This window comes from Sarcophilus harrisii, chromosome 4 (genome assembly GCF_902635505.1).
Source record: "Sarcophilus harrisii chromosome 4, mSarHar1.11, whole genome shotgun sequence".
In the NCBI taxonomy this organism is placed as follows: Eukaryota; Metazoa; Chordata; class Mammalia; order Dasyuromorphia; family Dasyuridae; genus Sarcophilus; species Sarcophilus harrisii.
The window spans coordinates 339,849,172-339,855,968 of record NC_045429.1 but is presented as its reverse complement, the minus strand read 5'-3'; positions in this window follow the sequence as shown (position 1 = coordinate 339,855,968).

Sequence of the window (6,797 nt, the reverse complement as noted above, 5' to 3'; positions counted from 1 at the left end):
GAGCCTTTGCAGCTCCCTACCTTCCCGGACAGATGTGCAGCACGCTTACTACTCCCGCTTGCTGAATTCTCTTCTAGGTTTAAGCCTCGGAATCAGTCCCGCGGCTTTCCCTAGCGAGAGCCTGGGCCGGTGTCACTCACGCCGCGCGTGGCGGGGAAATCCTGATCAACACGCTTGCATGATCTGGGCGAAGTTATCTACCCTCTAGGCCTCGACTTTCCTCATCTGTTAAAAAAAAAAAACCTAAAAAAAAAAGGGGGACTGGATGTGCGTTTGCCGTGCAATGAATATAAAGCACTTATTAAATGCGCACTATTTGAGAAGTACTTAATCTTAAAGTAGGGACCGCGTCAGGATCCTAGAACTGTGAAGACCTAAGTCCAATCTGTCAGCTCTTGCAGAACCGGAAATATCTTTTGACTTTCTTAGTCTCCCCAGCAATTACCCTAGTTACTGATTGACTGTGTGACTTGCCAATACAGTTTGTGTCTTAGGCAGAACTTCAAGTCCAGTTCTCCTTACTCCAAATCCAGGGCTCTACTTGCAGTGTCAATCGTTGCTTTGTAATTATTTTGTATAACTTGTGTTATTTTTCTACATGCATCTTGTTTTTTCCAATAAAATACAAGTTCCTTAAGGGCTGGGATTGTTTTGAGTTTTGTCTCTGTGCGTGCCTGGCTTGGAGGACCATTTGCAATGAGCTAAGCTGATAGCTAATTCAACTGCTTTGTTTTACAGATGAGAAAACATGGCAAGACTTTAATAAAAATTTGTTTAAAGTGTAGCTGAAAAAAAAAAAGTAACTGAAGGGAGCAAGAGCATGGACATAGTGTATAATGATCTAGCCATGGAGTCAGGATGGCCTTGATTCAAATCCTCCCACTTACATAGTTTATATAACTGACTAAATAGCATGTGAGGTTCCAGTTTCTCCTCTCCAATCTATCCTTTCCATAGCTGTCAAAATAATCTTCCTGAGATGCACCTTGACTATATTACTCAAGTTCAAATATTTTCCATGTTCTTTAAAATAAAATTTTTTTTTGCTTCAAGGATAAAATTTAATCTCCTTATGTTGGAATCTTTACAAAGTGTTAAGTCATTAGAGTTGATAGAGACAATAATTATCTAATTTGGCCTGGTTCAATATGATTGATTTGATCTTAGGAGATATTTTGGGCCAGAACCTGAAACAAGGTACTAAGTACAACTGATAGAAACGAAGCTTGGGTTCACACCTTTAGAGAGCTCATAAGTATTTAAGTACTCAATGGAGTTCACACGTTTGAGAGATTTCAGGTTTAGTAGGAGATATCCGAATTCACACCTTCCTTAAGCCCTGCCTCCAGAAGGAGAAATTAATCTTTGGGAGATCATATATATGGAGGAAGTTCTTAGAGCTACATTGACTGGGGTCGGAGAGGAGCACTCTGGAAGGAAGCCCACAAGCCCCATCTTCGAGGCAAGAGAGATTCATTGCATCTTCCAACTTGGTGCTGGCTGGAGGCTGAAGAGAGCAGAGGCAGAAGCCAAGGACAAAGCTTGGAATCAAGCAGAGAGACAGGCCTGAGCTAACTGGGTATATCTAAGGACACAATAAAAGATCTGAACTTTTTATCAGCTGGCTGTGATTTTGGAGTAATTATTTACATTGTAACTGAAACTAAGGCTGCCTCCAGAAAACCTCCCCCAGAAACCTGCTTTCTCCCAGAGAATATCCTATTATATTTTAAAGAAGAAAAAAACCCAACATCCTTATCCTAGTATTTCAGTCTCCACATTCTGGCTTCAATTTATCTCTCCAAGTTTCACATCGTGTGCTCTATGATCTAGCTAAACCTAACTACTAGATTCTTCCAAACATGTTTCTACTGAAAGTGAATTCCTATGAGCTTGGAATGCCCTCCATCTTCGTGTTCACCAAAGGGGGATGACCAGCTCTCACCTCCAAGAAGCTGTAGCACACACAGCAGTAACAGTCCTGCAAAACTGTTTTGGCCCACAGGCTAAAGCAGATTGAAGGTAACCAACAGGCCTCACACCCATCAGGAAGTTAGAGGGATGCATGTAAAGATTTTATCCAGTGGAATGGACTGATGAGAACCGTTTGGTCCAATAGCCATGATGGGGGCTTTGTGGATCACTTAGACTTTGATCAGACATCAAAGATTCTTCTCTCACCACTCCATCCAAGGTCATTGATAGTCCTCCTGATTTGTCTTGTCACTGGGATTTTGATGATGGCTGGATTATTTTGTGCAACTCTGCCTCACTTAAATCAAATTCATGCACAAGTCCCAGCCATCACCAGCAATGGCTTCCAAAATGACTATATAAATCAGATTGTAATTAAAATTGCAGAAGCACATGGGCTTTGATAGAGTGAGTAGCCAAAATAGTCAGGCTCAGCCTTTACTCCCTATTTCTATTCCCAACCCCCTGAATACCATAGAACTATTCAGTTTTGTCTTTTTTTACACTTTCATAAGGTAGGAAAAACAATAATGATTATATTTTAGAGAAACTGACAGAAAAGGTTTTTAAGGTGACTTTTTCAAGATTACAAGAATATATGAAGGAAAACTGATTTAATCATCCACATGTTGATTTCTAGCTGTGACCATTCCAATTTGAATTCACCTTAATAAATATTTACAGATTCTAGCCTTAGTATAAGGTAGACCCAAAAAAAAGTCTATTTAGAATTGGTTAGGATTGTAGGGGTTTTGCAGAAAAAGTGAGGTAAAGAGTGGAATCACTTTTAAAGGAGCTTACGCTTCACTTTTGGGAAGAATTAGATCTCAGGACCCTCATTGAATTCTTCCTCTGTTATCTCACTACCCATATAATTAGATAAATCATCTCCTTGGGCATCAATTTCCTTCTCTGAAAATCAAGCAGATTGAGCAGAAGAATTTGAATCCTGCCTCAGACACACTGAACTCTCTGACCCTGGACATGTCATTTAATCTTTCCTGATCTTATCAGTTTCCTAATGTGAAAAGGTGATAAATGATAGCAGAATTGTTGTAATGATAAAATAACAGATGTAAACCATTGTGTAAACTTTTAAGTACAATATAAATCCTAGCTAACACCATACCAAAATTTGTGGGATGCAGCCAAAGCAGTTACAAGAGGAAATTTAATATCTCTAGATGCCTACTTGCATAAAATAGAGAAAGAGAAAATCAATGAATTGGGCTTGCAACTAAAAAAGCTAGAAAAAGAATACCCCCCCCCAAATCAAATACCAAACTTAAAATTCTAAAAATAAAAAGAGAGAATAAAATTGAAATGAGAAGGGAAACATCTCAACAGAGCTTCAGTGAGCCAGTCTGGTCTGTTCAGCAGAAGCCCTCTCTCAGAGGCAATACAGATTCATTCCATCTTCTACCTTTGGGCTGGCTGGAGGCTGAAGGGAGCAGAGGCAAAGGACTAGTAGCAGGAGCTCTTGGAACCAAGGAGAGAGCCAAGGCCTCCAGAAAACTAGCCAAGCCCCAAGTGAAGGAGATAAGATTTTGGAAGAGACAATAAAAGACTGTACTTTAATCCCTGGCTGCATTTGGGGTGAATATTGATCTAAACTGATACTAGGGCTACCTCCCCAAAAAACCTGCTCCCAGAGAACCATTATATTTTATTTTTTTTTATTTCATAGCTTTTTATTTACAAGTTATATGTATGAGTAATTTTACAACATTGACAATTCCCAAACCTTTTGTTCCAATTTTTCCCCTCCTTCCCCCACCCTCTCCCCTAGATGGCAGCATGACTAGTAGATGTTAAATATATTAGAGTATAAATTAGATACACAATAAGTATACATGACCAAAATGTTATTTTGCTGTACAAAAAGAATCAGACTCTGAAATATTGTACAATTAGCCTGTGAAGGAAATCCAAAATGCAGGCAGGCAAAAATTTAGGGATTGGGAATTCAATGTAATGGTTCTTAGTCATCTCCCAGAGTTCTTTCGCTGGGCGTAGCTGGTTCAGTTCATTTCATTACTGCTCCATTGGAATTGATTTGGTTCATTTCATTGCTGAAGATGGCCAGGTCCATCAGAATTGATCATCAATAGAACCATTATATTTTAAAGAAGAAGAACACCACAATTTTATAGCTGTAGTCAACTTATATTAGGAGCTAAGTTACATTCAAGAAGCATGGGGTATGTCCTACTTTTGAAAAATTTCAATAAGAAACACAGGAGGGCTTTTCCTCACCTCCAATAAGAGAAAGCTTCCTTTGAGTCCACTAGGAAGCCCCAATAGAGACTGAAATGAAACCTCTAACACCTAATTTTGTCTTTTCCTGATTCATCTCTTCTCTTCCTCCTTTCTTCCCTCTTTCTTCCCTTCAGAGTACTCTCTGAAACCTCCTGACCTCAAGATCTCTCTGAAACACCTGGGCACTGGCTCACCTGTGTATTCTGCTCCCTTTGGAGGGGAGAAGCAGCTTTGCCTTTGGTTCAGCCTTTTAGTAGATTGATTAACCAAGGATCTAGACAAGAGTCTTTATATTTATATATACATACATATGCATATGTATACACAAAAGATTTATATATAAGCATACATACATATGCATCTATACAAGATTTTTGTAAACTTATTAATATTGTATAATGTATAATATATTATGTTTATATACAGATATATACACACGTACATATACGTAATTGTTTAGGAACTCCTGTGTACTGAAATGGCATAATTAATTCTAAGTTAACCCTGATATTTTATTTCCTTTTTTTTTTTTCCTGCAACAGTTTTTTTTTGAGTAGCAATTAATTATCAGTTACTTAGTTTACAGTCTGTGGCAAATTTTTAAAGAAAGAGATTTATATAAAAGTAGGTTTAAAAAAAACAAGCACTTATAAAACTTTGTTTTTTAAAAAAAGGCAAACACTAAATACCTGCCATTCTTTTCTCTAGCTGTTACACAAGACAGACTAGACATAAATAGCATGCTCTCAAGCACAATAAAAGAACGTATATATACTTCAGTTATGCTCAGGAGAAGCTACAGGCTTTTGACAGTATAAAATTCCAGTTCTCCATACTTCCTCTGATAAGGACCACATCCTAGGTGAGCTGTCCCTGAAATATATGTAATCATATGCCTATTGTAAAACCCCATATCCATGTAATCACTTCTTAAATCTTTTTTCCCCATGCTGAGTAAAAAATGGCTCGAATAAGTCAGAACAACAATCAAAGAGGTGCTCCTTATTTCTGATTCTGGTCCGCAGGCTTTCACCAGGGGTTTAGTTTTTTACTGGCTTAGAGATTCTTTCCTCTCCTTCATTATCTGTGCATTTCCTTTCATTTTGGAGCCTGTAACAAAAGATAAAAGATGGAGGAAGGGAGAGGAGGAGAGTGGGAGGGGGAAAACAGGAAGGGGGAGGAGAGGAGAAGGAGGAGGGAGAGTGGGAAGGAGAAGAAGATTGAGGATGAGGGAATGAGAAGAATGGGAGAGGGGAAAGGAAGAGAGGGAAATAGGAGGAGAAAAGAGAAAGGGGAAGGAAAAGGGAAAGGAAAATAAAAGGAGAGGAAAGGAGAGAGAAAGGGAAAGGAAGGAGAAATGTGGGAATGGTAAGGACTGAAGCAAAGGAAGAGAAGGGAAAGAGAAAATGGAGAAGAAGGGGAGAAGGGGAGTGAGGAGAAAGAAGAAAAATAGAAAGGGGGAAAAAGGGGTGAAAAGAAAGGGAAAAGGAGAAGAGGGGAAATGGGAAGAAGGGGAATGAGAAAGCAAAGAGTCAGGGGGGAAAGAGAAAGGGAGGGGAGGAGGGAGAAAGGAGAGAGCAGGGAATGAAGAAGGAAGTGAGGAGAGGGAAGAGGGTGGTAAGAAGGGAAAAAGGGAAGTGGGAAATAGAGAGAAGAGGAAGGAGAGGAAAAGATGGGAGGGGAAAAGAGTAGAAATTAGGGAAGAAAAGAGGGAGAAAGGAATGGGTAGGAGGAGGAAAGGGGAAGAAGGCGGAAAAGTAGAGAAGAGTATAAAGAAGTGAAGAGGGAAGAAAAAGAGGAGGAAGGAATGAAAGGAATGGAGGAAGAGGAGAAAAGGGAAGTGGGGAAGAGAGAAGGAGGAAAGAAAGGAAAAGAAGGGGAAAGAGTGCTTCCTTTCTTTAAATTATCTATTTATCCTTATTTATAGCTTGCTAGTTTATATTTGCATATAGTCTCCTTGAGTAGGTCTTAAACTCTATAAAGGAAGGAACTAACTTTTGCCTCTTTTTGTATCTCCCAAAGCACAGTGATTGGCCCACAGTAGGCTTAATAAATGTTGATCGATTGATTGGGGAAAAGGAGAGAATAGGAAGAGAGAAAATGGAGTTTAAAAAATGGGAAGAAGGAGATAATGGGTGAAAAAGAGAAAGTGGATGGAAAAGAAGGAAGGTAAAAGTGGAAAGGAGTGAAAGGACGTTATGAAAACAAGAAGGGAAAAGGAGGGGAAGGGGAGAAGAGGAAGAGGATGAGAAGGAAATAAAGGGAATGGAAATGAAGGGGAGTAGGAAGAGGAACGTAATAAGAAGGAAAAAAGGAAGTGTATGTAAAGAGGAGAATGAGAATGAAAAGAGGAAGAGAAAGGGAAAGCAGGAGAGAGGAGGGGAAATGAAGGGGAGGAAAAAGGGAATGGGGAGGAGGAAAAAAGGAGGGAAATGAAGAGGAGGAGAGCAGAAAAAGGGAGCTGGGGCGGGGAGGGGGACGGACGCAGGGAGGAGGAGCACTAAAAATAGTCTTGTGATTCATGGATGCTCCAAAACCCCGCAGCGAAATTACATAAAGCCGGG